Source organism: Ipomoea nil, unplaced genomic scaffold (genome assembly GCF_001879475.1).
Source record: "Ipomoea nil cultivar Tokyo-kokei standard unplaced genomic scaffold, Asagao_1.1 scaffold0261, whole genome shotgun sequence".
In the NCBI taxonomy this organism is placed as follows: Eukaryota; Viridiplantae; Streptophyta; class Magnoliopsida; order Solanales; family Convolvulaceae; genus Ipomoea; species Ipomoea nil.
Genome location: NW_017616689.1, coordinates 420985 through 437074, shown reverse-complemented (window position 1 = coordinate 437074; position 16090 = coordinate 420985).

Sequence of the window (16090 nt, the reverse complement as noted above, 5' to 3'; positions counted from 1 at the left end):
TTAATTCGACACCAAAATTTATTTTATTCGAAATTCCTAAATTGTCGCGTACTTTGCGTATCAAGTTTTAAATCGAGAAATCAATCTGAGTGAAACCGGGAGAATTCAAAAAGACTTTAAACAAGGGTTCATCTAGATAACCTTTTGAGAAAATTCATTTTTAACCCCAAAGTATTTAAAATAGCATTTCTAGCCCTTGGTTCATGATGCTAGGTGAACCACTTCATTCCAAGAATGCCTTTGCCTGAGAACACTTTCTAGCCAATTCTTACCATTTTGCCCTCACCCAATCATTTGCTTTCTACCTAGGGTTTTGCACCCTATATAAACAACACTATTCATTTGTGATCCTTTGAACTCCAACCTTGCCTCTCCCCAAACTTTGTCTGATAGAAACAAGAGAATTTGCAGTAAGCTTTCCTTCACTCATTTTCCATCTTAGCTCAAGGTTTTCTCTCCTTTTTAGCTTTCAATCTCTGAGGTTTCTTAGTCTTGGCTTGTGTTTGAGATGTTTAGGTGGTAAAGGAGGTGGTGTTTGAGTAGAGAGGAGGTAGAGATCCATTCAAGAAGAAGCTACAAGAGGTATAACCCCATGGACTCCTTCTTAAGTTTTGGCTCTGTGAAAGCCTTTGTTATTAAGTAGAAATGAGTAGAAATTATGAGATTTTGTTGTGTTTATGCTTGGAAGTGATCTAGTATTTATTTTTGAGTTGTTGAGAACGTTTTGGACTTGTTTGGATTAAATTTGCAGATGGAAATGTCATCTGGTGCACACTCCAGCGGCCCTAGCCGCGGCCCATCAGGAGGGTCGCCGGCTAGAGCCGGAGTTACATGGGACTAGGGCACGACCCTAGAAGAGGGCCGCCGCCTAGGCCCGTTATTGTAACAGGGCACATGGGGCGGCTCATGAGGAGTCCCGCCCCAGGCCCCTGAGTATTGATCTGGGAAGAATCTGTGCAGTGGCCGGGCCTTTGTGGCTTAGCTACTTGTCGTTTCGGGCAAGGTGTCACGGGCCCTTGTGGCTCGGTACCTCAGGATCATCTCGACGCACGTTTTGGCCTTGATTTCGTTAAATTTGGATTAAAAAAATGAGCATGTTATGATGAATTTGTTGAGGAAATTACTACACAGTACATATTTGCTTAGTTCTCTGTGTATGAGAAATGCTTAGCTTTGTAATTTGATGTTATTTTTATTGAGTAGTGAAGCATGATCATTTGAGAATATGATTTATTATGCAAGCATGACTAATATATGATCTTTGATCAAGGAGAATTGAAGCATATTTGTTAATAGAAATGTATAGAATTTGCTATGTTGCAAACCGAGCATGATATTATATCCTTGAGTATTTTATGGTTTATATACATGGTTTAGAAGCATGTTATAGAGTATTTTGCATCTCACATATGTCATATTTCAAAAATGCATAAGGGGCCAACGTGAGCCCAACTATTACTTTCAAAAAGCCATAAGCATGTGACATATCATTCTTTGATGCATTGAGAAGTAGTAGAGTTGTTGCATGCATGAGATTGATGAATGAGAGATATATTTATGTATTATCTATATCGGTGAGGTTTTGGAGGATCCCGTTTGGACTATGTCCTCTCGGATGATTTTATGGACATTGCGGTCCCAGTATATGTAACGCGGCGTATTCCCACATTACGAGGTTGGAAACTACCCGCCAGGCTTGGAATCCTGGTCAGGGGGTGTGCACACTAAAAGTTCGATACCTGATTCCACAGAGCATGAGTATAGAACCAAGAGAGTGGTTCGGTGGACGAGCAGAGTATTAGGTCGGCTAGAAGCCGTGCCCAGATAGGTTCATTCACACTATGATGAAGTTCCTACCTCGTTCATTCAAAGAGAAAGCATGAGTCATTGCGACTCCAAAGAGAAAGTATGAGTCATTGCGACTCCAAAGAGAAAGTATAAGTCATTGCGACTCCAAAGAGAGAGTATGAGTCATTGCGACTCCAAAGAGAAAGAAAGCCGGTCATTTATGACTCAAAGAGACCTCCACAGAAAGTACTCTATTTTTTTACAATGAGTGTATGAGTATATATATAGTATTGCACGAGTTTGCATATGAATATATTTATAGCATTGCACGAGATTGCATATGAGCATGAGTATATCTATAGTATTGCACGAGATTGCATATGAGTATGAGTATAGTTTTGCACGAGATTGCACATGAGTATGTTTATAATGTTGCACGAGATTGCATATAACTATAGTATTGCACAAGTTTGCATTTGAGTGGAATATTGCATTTGAGTGGAATATTGCATGAGATTGCATAATGAGAATATTGATCTAAGAATGTTTATCGAGCATGATTGATTAGTTACATTTGAAGCCTTGTATATCCAGTTTATGTGATGAGAAATTGAGAGCATGAGAACACCTGTTGTTTGGTTTATTAGCATGATATTACTTGTAAGCATGAGTTGCTTGTTAAGATTGTTGTGAAGTTTACATGATCAAAGTGTCTAAGTTGTTAAGTCTTATATATCGAAGTATGCCTGTTGATATTATAGGTTGCAAGCATATAGAAAGTATGTGATATGACTAAAGCTGTCTATGAGATGAGTTTGTTATATAAGAATGAAACCAAATGTTTTCAAATTATACTCTATAGTACTTTATAGGGTTGAGTGTGGTTATACTTAGCTTCGTGCTAACGGGTGTTTTCCTATTTGACTATTTGTTGCTTGCAAAACCCCTTTCAGGTGGGCCCAGCAGTGAGAAGTGATCGAGTTAGATTAGTCTCGTCGTTCGAGATGTCTAAACTCTTATGTTTTGTTGATGACCTTGTTATCCAGTTTTTAGAATTTGATGATTTGTAGACTTGATGATGTAGACTTTTGGGATGACCTTTTCCCCCTTATGTTTTTCAATATTGATTATGGATGTTAGATATTTATTTTTGTTTCTAGTTCTACCCCCTAGCCTGTGCAATCACCACGGAGTGGCGGTTGTGGCGGTGACACTCCCACTAAGTTATCTTTTTAGCTTATAATTCCGCTGCTTAGTTCATGATAATCGTGGTTTAGAATTATGATTAAGAGTTAGAAAAGTGGGGTGTTACACCTAGATGGTGAAGAAGGAGACTAAGCTTGAGGTCATAGAAGAGAAGTTAATGTTTGTAAGGCTAGAGCTCAAAGGTATAAACCATGGATTCCCAAATCTATTATTTTAGCCTGATAATGTTAGATTTCTTGATATTAAATGCTTAGAAATGTTTGAGAATGCTTGTTGATGAGTTTATTGTGTGTTGATGATGTTATATGATTGATTCATGGTTGTGTAGAAGTGTTTGTTTGAGCTCTGAGTTGAGTTTTTGGAGAAGAAGACATCTGGTGCACAAGAGGTGCACACTGTCTGTGGACCAGATTGGCTTTGCGGGCCTAGCCAACGGATCCAGGGGAGATCCGTTGGCTAAAACCGTTGCTCAACGGACCTGAGTGATGGATCTAGGCAAAATCCGTCACTCTAGGCCATTGCTTGGCTGAGCCAAGTGACGGGGATTCTCAAGCCCCGTCACCAAGCCCCGACAGGCCAAGTTTTGAGAAAGCCGGGCCCTTTGAGGCTTAGCCATGTGTTGTTTCGGACCGGGATTCGTGAGCCCTTGAGGCTCGGACACTCGGGTTCGTTACGAAGCGCTAGTATGAGTTGTTTTGTTTAATTTCAAGTAGAAGCATATAGCAGAAGCATGAAAGATGAACTCTGCGTATTTGAGGCTTTGAAATGCATGACAGTGAAGTATATATTTTGCTTCTGTTCTCAAGATTGTGTAATAGCTATGCTATTTACTTTGTTTAATTCTTGAGTTGATGATTTGTTGAGTTATTTGAGATTAATTGTTTAAGACAGTGCATTCCAAGTTTCACAGTAAAATAGCATGTTCATCAATTTCATGATTTATGTAGAGTTGAGGCAAAGTAAAGCCTAAGTCATATTTTAAAACCTTATATCTATTTTGGAAAATCTACATCTATATGCATTGAGAAGTTCGCATGACAATTATATTTCCAATATGAGAAAGAGAAGTTATTTGAGATATATGTGCATTGAGAAGCTTGCATATTACTGAGATTATTTGCATGAGAAAAGTAATTGCATGTGATATATATATATGTTATCTATAAAGTGAGGAAAAATCTATGTTTTGGAGGCCCCCGTTAGGACTATGTTCTCGAAAGAAAAGAGAAAGAAAGAAGTTATGAGAAAGAGAAAGAAACGGTCACAGAGGACCGACAGTTTATTCTAGAAGTAACTTGGTCGATATTCACGAGTTGCTAGGTTGGATACTACCCGCTGGTCTTGGAATCCCGGTTAGGGGGTGTGCACAGTGAAAGTACGATACCTGATTCCACAGAGTTTATAAGAACCACGAGTACCGATTCTGTGGGCGAGATGAGTACTAGGCCGCCCATGTTTGCGTGCCCGGATAGGTCCATTCACGATTCGTGAAGTTCCTACCTCCCCACGAGTTTGAGGATCCGTTGATACGAATGTGGCAGTTGCAACTTGCAAGAGATGCACCGTTCGCTAGGGCTTCGCTACGGCGGAGTACCTACCTTGCATACAGAGAAAGATTGAGAAGGAAGAGAAATGAGAATCATCAGAAAGAAAGCAAGAAAAAAAGAAAGCAAGAAAGAAAGAAAGAAGAGAAAAGCGCGTCAAGTGACTCGACAGAGATCCTCCACAGTAAAAGTATACCTTTTTCAAATAAGAGTGAGAGTATAAGTATATATCTACATATATATATGTATCCAGCATCATATCCTTACTTGTAGAATTGCATCATGACATAGCATATGCCTTATTTGAATACATGACAAGTAAAGTATCATACCTGACTTAGCATATGTCTCATTTAGAGCATTTGAGAAGTACAATCTTATCGTTGATTAAGTGTTAGCATGAAAGCATGATTTTACATGTTAAGCTTCAATTGTCTCTTTAACTACCAGCATGATTGTGAGTAGTGCATAGTAGACTATAGTTGGATTACATCTGTTTATAGTATGTGAATGTGTTCAAGTATGAGTTATGAGTTAAAGCATGATTATATGTTTTATAGGTTGCCAGCATATAGAAGTATTTATGTATATCTATTGAGATCTATGACTAAGTGTCGTAACTGTTTATATTCATGTTTGAGAATGTGTGTGAATGCAAAACGTTTTCCAATTTATATCTATAGTACTTTACAGGGTTGAGTGCCTTTATGCTTAGCATTAATTGGTAACGAGTTTATTGAGTTAGTTACCGAAATGGTCCCTTGACTATAGCGAAATTACAAATTTGGTCCTTGATTATTTTTTTTTTACCAATTAAGTCCATCAACTTTAAAAATCTTAACCAATTTGGTCATCCGTTTGTTTGACCGTTAGTCAACCGTTAACTTGGGACCAAGTTGGTAATTTGCTATAGTCAAGGGACCATTTTGGTAATTAACTTTAAGGGTGGGCAATTCGGTTCAGTTTTCTCGAACCGAACCGTACCAAACTAGTTAGATTCGGTAATATACCGAACAACCGAACGGTAATAGATTCTTGTATACCGAACGGTTCGGTAAAAACTCGAACCGAACTGAATTTGTTCGGTAAAAACCAAACCGAATTGAATATCGTTTGAACTTTGGATTGCTATTTTGTTATATATTAGACTTTGGATATGGACTATGTAAACACCATAACACATAATATAGAACTTTTGATAACAAACCATAAAGAAATCAAATAAAATATTTACGAGAGATACCCGTGACAATATGAGCTGAACGGCAGAGCAAGCAGTAAGGGACTTGGATTTATTATTTATTTATTTATTTATTTATTATTATTATATTTTTTTAAAAAAATCAAACGGTATTCGGTTCAGTTTAATTTTTTATCGAACAATTCGGATCGGTTTTTTATCAAACTGTTCGATATACAAGAATCCAATACCGTTCGGTTGTTCGGTATATTACCGAACCAAATTAGTTCGGTTCAGTTCGAGAAAACTAAACCGAATTGCCCACCCCTAAAGTTAATTACCAAAATGGTCTCTTGACTATAGCGAAATTACCAATTTGGTCCCAAGTTAACGGTTGACTAACAGTCAAACAAACAGATGACCAAATTGGTTAAGATTTTTAAAGTTGAGGGACTTAATTGGTTAAAAAAAATAGTCAATGACCAAATTGGTAATTTCGCTATAGTCAATGGATCATTTCGGTAATTAGCTCTAAGTTTATTTTCCTACTTGTTTTATAACCCCTTTCAGGTGGATCCAGTACTTGAGAGCACATGATGTTAGATTAGTGCGTAGTTTTAGTCATAGTAGTTACTAGATCAGTACCCTCTCCCTTGGTAGTACTTTTGACAGTTGTAGTTGAACTACCTTTTTGATGGTGCGTAGACACCGGGGTTGTTCCCATGTTTTACTGTTTTGTTGAGCTTGACTCTAGTTTCCGTAGTTGCTTTGTAGCCTGTGCAGTTACCGTGAATGGTGACTGTGGTAGTGGCACTCTCTTTAGCTTATCGTTTTGGATTTGATCTTTTAGTTATCTAAGTTATCCTGGACTTATCTTAATTAAGTTTTTTTATATCGGGTTTTAGATTTTAGAAAAAGGGGGTGTTACAAGATGCCGCAGTGGAAACAAACTTAGTGAATCCCCTCGTATTCTAATCCTTCTAACCTTCAGTTTGGCTGTGAACTTAGAAAGGAGAGGCTTCGTGATGTCCAGTTTGACACACATTCTCGCAAAACGCCCTCGTGAACCTATTCTTGTCGCCTCGTCCATGTACTTTGGTTCTCCAATCCTCCTTCAAAGTCTCATCAGAAATGTGTAGTCATAATATTCCATCGGAAGATCGGGGAAGCGAACCCAAACCAACACATGTTCTATTTTGTCAGATTTAGGATTAAAGTTTGGCTTCCAATCCTGCACAATTAAATAGTGATTCATCACCATCCATGGCCCTCCATATTTCGCGAACTCATAATCGTCTATATACCAGAATCGAACAACATGATATATGTCATCTAAAGCCACGATGTCCATTTTTGCCTTTGGTCTCCAAATAGCATGAAGACATTTTGTGAGGCACGTATAGCCTACCTTTCTACCCAGGAGTTTCACAATATGAGATTGCCTCCATGGTTTTCTCAATCTAATCTTGTCCTCCTTTGTTAACCTGAATTCAAGGCATTTAGTGTGACACCCAGTATTTTCCTAAAATAAACTATAGTCCTGATATTAAATATTTTAATAAAAATATTTATATAGATATTTATCTTGAAATGGGCTCGGGTCTACCTATTATTGTGAACCAATATATTTGTACTAAATGTTTCAAGCCCCAAAATGGTTTTAATCCCTAAGGCCTAATAATTATTCTTTGAGCCCAATTGTTTATTTATCCTAAGACTATATAATATATGAGTCCTGAACCCAACTAGTCAAGCCCATATGTTGTATAAATATATGTGTTATAATTATTTTGGTGAGCCCAAGATGTTTGGCCTAAAATCCATAATTAGTGTAACCCAACCGACTATGAACCCTACTACCTATAGTGTGTATGTGTGTATTGTATCAAGCCCTAGATCCCTGTTTGGCAGCTGTGTCCTTCTTCCTTCATCAACCAAACGCAACTTTGATTTTTTTCTTCGCTAAACAGCCGGCGGACCCCCTCATCTCCGCCCCTCCCGTTCGTGTCTTTCTCTCTCGTTCGATTTCCCGTTCACGGAGGCAAGAACCTCACCCGAAACCTTCCCCCTGTATCTCTCTTTTTCTCTTCCCTCCGGTGTAGTTCGAACCTGTAGAAGCTCTGGTAGAATGCAAGTCGACGAACGAGTTTGGCAGCTCCTCCAGTGATGTTGTCCTTTCTCCGATGGTCGTCCAGCGGCGGAGGCTAGTGTGGGAGCCCGGCGAAAAGAGATACACGACACCCCCCCTGTTCCGGCGGGCAGAGCAAGCAGCGTGGGTGGTGGTTAGCTGACGTCCTTCTCCGGTGAGCTCGTTCGGTTGCGGTGGCGGTCTCGGTTCCCTCCGGCGGACAGCGCTCCGGCAAGAGTCGACAGTGGTAGCGTTAGTCGGCTCTCCGGCAGTGGGCAGTTAGATGGGTGGTGATGTGTACGTCGTTCCACCCGCGGCTCCATGCAGAGTGAAGAAGACGATGAGGTGAGCTGTTGTATTGTTACCTTAGTTGCTTGTTTAGATTATTAGGTTTTTGTTAAGCATAAGTTATTAAGTGTTTAATTAGCTTGGTGGTAAGGTAGTGGTTAGTATTGGGTGTTAGCTAGGGTTCAAATCCCTCTATAGCTTAGTTAGTTTTAATTGTTAGTTTTGTTTATTTAATTAGTGTTAATTGGTTAGTGTTACTTAAGACTCAATAAGTGAAGCTTAGCTTAGTTAGTTAGTGGGGTGGTTGGTGTTATTGAGAATCTAAAGTTCAAATCCCCTTATAATTAAGGTAGTTTTAATTGTTTTATTAGATTGTTTTAATTAGAGAAAGCCGATGTGATTCACAGGTTCCCGGTAGCTTGACTTTAGTGTTAATTGGTTAGTGTTACTTAAGAATCAATAAGTGAAGCTTAGCTTAGTTAGTTAGTGGGGTGGTTGGTGTTAATGAGAATCTAAGGTTCAAATCCCCTTATAGTTAAGGTAGTTTTAATTGTTTTATTAGATTGTTTTAATTAGTGAAAGCCGATGTGATTCACAGGTTCCCAGTAGCTTGACTTTGTGAGTTGAGCCTAAGTTGGCGTTGTCTTTGGATGTTAAGCAGATGAGGTAACCCATGCTTTACAAAATCTATTTTACTTACCTATATGATGATTTATTGGATTCTACATGTGATTTTGCTATGAAATGTAAGTGTTAATGCATTGTCTTGTGAAAATGCATATCTAGAGCTTGTTATTAGGGTTCTTGTATGCCATTGCTTGACTATTCCTTTGATTCAAGTCATTTTGTTGTATTTGGTGAGATTTTGGACGCTTTGGACTTGAATTTGAGCTTGGTGTTGAAAATCCCCGAAGGGGTATTTTGTTCATGGATCGGTAACCGCGGGCGGAACGGCGGGTAGGGGTCCACCCGCCGCCCCACCCGTGGGGTATGTTGGTTGTGGGAAGTGGTTCCCGCGGGTGGAACCACAGGTGGGGGTCCACCCGTGGCCCCAGCCGCGGGTACATATATGGTGTTCGTTGGAGATTTGTTCCCCGTGATTCTTTTGACTCGGTAATTGATGTTTTGACTTCCCGATGTTCTTTTGTTGGGCTTTTGAGCGTCTTCTTGATGTCTCGTATGTCTAGAACTATATGGTAGGATTCCATGTAGGTCTTGGTGTCTTGAATCGTGCTAAGTGTTCAACCTTGTGATTCGTTGAACCATGATGAGTCTTGTGTGTTCTTCGGAACTATGTTTAGTTTACCCGTTTGATAAGCATGCTAGTTCGGTGTTTAAATGCTAGCGTGTGTTGTTTGTCCTTTCCTATTGTGGATGATGACTTGTGTTAATCATCGTTGTTGTCGGATTGTGATCCTTTCCTTGTTAAGTATGGTTTCATATCTTCGTTGTGATCCGTTGATTGACTCCTATGATGGTGTTGTGTGTGTGGCTGTACCTGGATTGCACGATTAATGGTATGGGACATTAGTCACCAAGGTACGGCAGTGGTCCTCGTGGTGGCCATGACGTGATTATGGAGTTTGTGACATGTGTGATGGGTTCACGTTTTCTTGGGAGGCATGTGTTGCCAAAGTGTGTGATCGGTACCCTCGTGTACTATGAATTGGTGGAATTGTTGGTGGTCATTGGTGGGGGACGACGGTCCCAGGAGGGAAAAGGTTGGACTCAAAAGTACAGGGGTCCTGGAGGTAAAGGTTGGAACTAGATATAAGGTTGGGGGTAGCCATAAGGTTGGAACCGGGCATAAGGAAGGATTATTGATTCGTGATCTGTGATGTCACGAAGGCATGTGTTGCCGTTGTTGTGTTTCTCTATTCGTGACGAGTGATGTCACAAAGGCATGTGTTGCCAATATGAGTCTTTATTCTCTTGTGTTGAGCATGTCGGGTGATATTCTACTGAGTGATGGTAGAATGTACCTTGAGCCTTACTTGTGTTGTCATTGTTACGTCTTGATGTCTTGGGATGTGTTCTCTTATTCTTGTTGAGAGTGATATAGAGTCTTGTGGTTGACTTCTATCTTTGGCTTTGAACTTATATATACAGTATTCTGTTTCGAAAATGATTTTGTATATACTATCTATGTATGATACTTAACATGTATTGGTGTGTTACCAGCATTATTCGCTGATCGGGCGTCGTCCCATTTATTTATGTGCTTTTCAGGTCTCGATTAGTGGCGAGCGCGATCTAGTGATGGATAGTGTAGTTCCCTCAGACTTTGTTAGCTTTGTTATGGGCCTGTGTGCCTTTTATGATGAACACTAGATTGTTGTTGGTTTGACCTTGTCCCTTGTTAGACTGATGATGTTGATGTTATTCTCGCCTGTGCGTTCACCTTAGTGTGGACGTGGCATAACACTCTTCGTTTTCCAGTTTTATATAGTTAGACTTCCGCTGTGTTTTGCTTATATTGTGGTTAGATTATCTTGCATAATTAAGTTTAAAATGGCCTGGAAATCAGGGGTGTTACAGTTGGTATCAGAGCCTAGGTTTGAGCCTAGGATGTTAAGAGTTGAACTTTAAGAACCTAAGTTGAGCTTAGGTTAGTGCTCTAAGTTGACATTTAAGTTGTTTACTGAAGCTTCTAAGTGTTTAAGTACCTAAGTATAGGATTCTTAGGACGCGCGGTGAGGTTGTGAGCTATTTTTTGTTATCTGTGTAGTTCTTTTATCTTGTTTTGTTGTTAGCGTTCGTAGCTGTGGCTATTGTTCTCGGTTGGTGCAAACCTTCTCGGTAAGTTGCCTTGTTCTGGTGGCGTTAAAGTCTTGACGAAGACTGTGTCTAAGAGTAAGAAGACCGAAGATTTGTTGTTACAAGATAGTCAAGTCGCGGTGTTTGCAGTTGGGCACGTGGTCAACGCAATGAAGATAGACCGCTTTTCTCGCAACCTGAAGTCAGCTACGACAATCCCCGTTCAAGCAAGTGGCGTCGCCTCTCGTACGACATCGTCATCAGTTCTGCGCTAATCCTAGAGTTGAAGTTTACCTTTCATGAAGTGTAAGATCGAAGTGTTCAACCTAGAAGTAGTTCTACCTACCCTTGAAGAAACCAAGATCGGGCAAGTCGAAGCAATGAACCTTGGAGTAATAAAGATCAAGATCGCCGTACAAGAAAAGCTTGGACTTTTAAGGTACCTGGAAGAGAAGAACCTCGTTGTTGGCAAGTCGTCTGATCCTGTGAAACGTGAAGAGGTCGAGTAGTAGCTGGTAATGAGGGTAGTGTTCATCCTAGTCGGCATACTTGGAAAGTTATGGTTAACATGAAGACTTTTGATAAGGAGGTTCGGCAACAAGAAGAAAAGAAGACGTAACCGAGTTGCAATCAAACGTTGGGGCAGCCAGAAGACTCAAACCGACAAGAGCGAAGCAAAGACGGATTTTATCACCGAGTGTTCCTAAAGACTCTTTGCCGATGATTTATGGTAAGAGACCTATCCTCAACTAAAGCAAAGAAGGATTGTGAAGTAGCTAATCTTGAATGGGAAGAGGGAACAGTAAAAGGAAAGACAGTCAGGAATGAACTTAAGGACCAGTTCTACTGTTGGACCTTCATAAGTAAAACAGGCTCGTGCAGCAACGAAGTTCTCAAGGAAGACTTACCGTTAATCCAGACAAGAAAAGACAAAGTTGGTATGTTGCCGACTACCTTATAAGGATTGCAAGGTTATCAACTGTGAACAAGACTCGACCTACTGAGCTTCTAGTGAGGACATGAGCAAATCTTTGGGCGACGAACCATGTAAGGTCTCCAGATGTTGACTTTGGTAAAGACTTCAGTTTACGAAAAAGTTCTATCGTTTGCGTTTGGATTAAGGTTGCAGTTGAGCTCTACGATTCAACCAGCTTTAGATCGTTAACGGGAATAATAAGGGTGAATACCAAGTGGGATCTCCAAGAAGTTCAAGAAGGACTGATAAGAGTTTCGTTACCAAAGTAAAGTTGAAGACCGATAAAGGAAGCAAGTCAACTCACAGTTGCCTAGTCCGTGTGAGATCTTGGGAAAAGTAGCCTAAAGCTTGGTTTAGCCACCGAGTTGGACAAAGTCTTGGAGTACTTTGGAGGAGTACTTTTGTGGTGCACTGTGTGAGTTTCGCTCGGCCGTAACAAAGTTGAAGAAGAAACTAGTGTGTGAAGAAGGGCTTGGGGTGAAGACGTTTGTGATCCCAGTTTATGAAGAGGGTCCGGTAAAGATCTTAGCGTTAGAACGCGTCAGCATCGCGGTAAGGCACCTTCAGTTCGTCAAAAGTGCAGTGATCAAAGCGTCAAGTCGAAGAAGTCGCCTGAAGCCGAGAATCCCTAACCCTCTTTAAGCCGTTTTTCTTTCCTCTTCTTGTCAAACCAAATGTCTTTTCCGAAAAATCTTTCCTATCTCTTCGAACCTCGTTCCTGTTTCCTTCTTAATTTGATTCTGTACAAGATGACAACCTCGTTTTCCTAAGTTGTAATCTTGAAAATCTTGATTTCCTTTCTAATCAACGCTATCCTTGAGCCTAAATCTAGTACCTTTCCGTTAGGAAATCGTTTCAATCCTTTCAAACCTCGTTCTTGATCCCTCACTTCAATCGATTCTGTGCAAGGTGGCAACCTTATTTCCTAAGTTGCAACTTTGATGACTTTGATCCAAATCCTAATTAACGTCGTCCTCAAGTTCGGAACCTAAACTCTCATCCTCTTTTCCTTTCCAACCATCGTGTCCTCGAGTTTAAAATTTAAACCTTTCGAACCGAATCTTTCCAAAACTTAGTATGTATGTTTTGCCCGTATAAATATTTTCTCTATATATATACTATCGTAAGTTTTGTGACACTCTTATCCCCAAAATGATTTTTCCAGCTTCGGGGACAAAGCTTCTTTTAAGGGGGTGAGGATGTGACACCCCATATTTTCCTAAAATAAACTATAGTCCCGATATTAATTAAAAATATTTATATAAATATTTATTTTGAAATGGGCCCGGGTCTACCTATTATTGTGAACCAATATATTTGTACTAAATGTTTCAAGCCGCAAAATGGTTTTAATCCCTAAGGCCTAATAATTATTCTTTGAGCCCAAGTGTTTATTTATCCTAAGACTATATAATATATGAGTCCTGAACCCAACTAGTCAAGCCCATATGTTGTATAAATATATGTGTTATAATTACTTTGGTGAGCCCAAGATGTTTGGCCTAAAATCCACAATTAGTGTAACCCAACCGACTATGAACCCTACTACCTATAGTGTGTATGTGTGTATTGTATCAAGCCCTAGACCCCTATTTGGCAGCTGTGTCCTTCTTCCTTCATCAGCCAAACACTCTTTCGATTTTTCTCTTCGCTAAACCAGCCGGCGAACCCCCACATCTCTGCCCCTCCCATTCGTGTCTTTCTCTCTCGTTCGGTTTCCCGTTCACGGAGGCAAGAACCTCACCCCAAACCTTCCCCTTGTATCTCTCTTTTTCTCTTCCCTCCGGTGTAGTTCGAACCTGTAGAAGCTCCGTCAGAATGCAAGTCGACGAACGAGTTTGGCGGCTCCTCCAACAATGTTGTCCTTTCTCCGATGGTCGTCCAGCGGCGGAGGCTAGTGTGGGAGTCCGGCAGAAAGAGCTACACGACACCCCTTATTCCGGCGGGCAGAGCAAGCAGCGTGGGTGGTGGTTAGCTGCCTTCCTTCTCCGGCGAGCTCATTCGGTTGCGGTGGCGGTCTCGGTTCCCTCCGGCGGAAAGCGCTCTGGCAGCGGGCAGTTAGACGGGTCGTGATGTGTACGTCGTTCCACCCGCGGCTCCATGCAGAGTGAAGAAGACGATGAGGTGAGCTGTTGTTTTGTTACCTTAGTTGCTTGTTTAGATTATTAGGTTTTTGTTAAGCATAAGTTATTAAATGTTTAATTAGCTTTGTGGTAAGGTAGTGGTTAGTATTGGGTGTTGGCTAGGGTTTGAATCTCTTTATAGCCTAGTTAGTTTTAATTGTTAGTTTTGTTTATTTGATTAGTGTTAATTGGTTAGTGTTACTTAAGAATCAACAAGTGAAACTTAGCTTAGTTGGTTAGTGGGGTGGTTGGTGTTAATGAGAAGTTAAGGTTCAAATCCTCTTATAATTAAAGTAGTTTTAATTGTTTTATTAGCTTGTTTTAATTAGTGAAAGCCGATGTGATTCACAAATTCCCGGTAGCTTGGCTTTGTGAGTTGAGCTTAAGTTGGCGTTGTCTTTGGATGTTAAGCAGATGAGGTAACCCATGCTTTACAAAATCTATTTTACTTACTTATATGATGATTTATTGGATTCTACATGTGATTTTGCTATGAAATGTAAGTGTTGATGCATTGTCTTGTGAAAATGCATATCTAGAGCTTGTTATTAGGGTTTTTGTATGCCATTGCTTGGCTATTCATTTGATTCAAGTCATTTTGTTGTATTCGGTGCGATTTTGGATGTTTTGGACTTGAATTTGAGCTTGGTGTTGAAAATCCCCGAAGGGATATTTTGTTCAGGGATCGGTAACCGCGGGCGGAACGGCGGGTAGGGGTCCACCCGCGAGGTACGTTGGTTGTGGGAAGTGGTTCCCGCGGGCGGAACCACTGGTGGGGGTCCACCCGTGGCCCCACCCGCGGGTACATATATGGTGTTCGTTGGGGATTTGTTCCCCGTGATTCTTTTGACTCGGTAATTGATGTTTTGACTTCCCGATGTTCTTTTGTTGGGCTTTTGAGCGTCTTCTTGATGTCTCGTATGTCTAGAACTATATGGTAGGATTCCATGTAGGTCTTGGTGTCTTGAATCGTGCTAAGTGTTCAACCTTGTGATTCGTTGAACCAGGATGAGTCTTGTGTGTTCTTCGGAACTATGTTTAGTTTACCCGTTTGATAAGCATGCTAGTTCGGTGTTTAAATGCTAGCGTGTGTTGTTTGTCCTTTCCTATTGTGGATGATGACTTGTGTTAATCATCGTTGTTGTCGGATTGTGATCCTTTCCTTGTTGAGTATGGTTTCATATCTTCGTTGTGATCCGTTGATTGACTCCTATGATGGTGTTGTGTGTGTGGCTGTACCTGGATTGCACGATTAATGGTATGGGACATTAGTCACCAAGGTACGGCAGTGGTCCTCGTGGTGGCCATGACGTGATTATGGAGTTTGTGACATGTGTGATGGGTTCACGTTTTCTTGGGAGGTATGTGTTGCCAAAGTGTGTGATCGGTACCCTCGTGTACTATGAATTTGTGGAATTGTTGGTGGTCGTTGATGGGGGACGACGGTCCCAGGAGGGAAAAGGTTGGACTCAAAAGTACAGGGGTCCTGGAGGTAAAGGTTGGAACTAGATATAAGGTTGGGGGTAGCCATAAGGTTGGAACCGGGCATAAGGAAGGATTATTGATTCGTGATGTGTGATGTCATGAAGACATGTGTTGCCGTTGTTGTATTTCTCTATTCGTGACGAGTGATGTCACAAAGGCATGTGTTGCCAATATGTGTCTTTATTCTCTTGTGTTGAGCATGTCGGGTGATATTCTACTGAGTGATGGTAGAATGTACCTTGAGCATTACTTGTGTTGTCATTGTTACGTCTTGATGTCTTGGGATGTGTTCCCTTATTCTTGTTGAGAGTGATATAGAGTCTTGTGGTTGACTTCTATCTTTGGCTTTGAACTTATATATACAGTATTCCGTTTCGAAAATGATTTTGTATATACTATCTATGTATGATACTTAACATGTATTGGTGTGTTACCAGCATTATTCGCTGATCGGGCGTCGTCCCATTTATTTATGTGTTTTTCAGGTCTCGAGTAGTGGCGAGCGCGATCTAGTGATGGATAGTGTAGTTCCCTCAGACTTTGTTAGCTTTGTTATGGGCCTGTGTGCCTTTTATGATGAACATTAGATTGTTGTTGGTTTGACCTTGTCCCTTG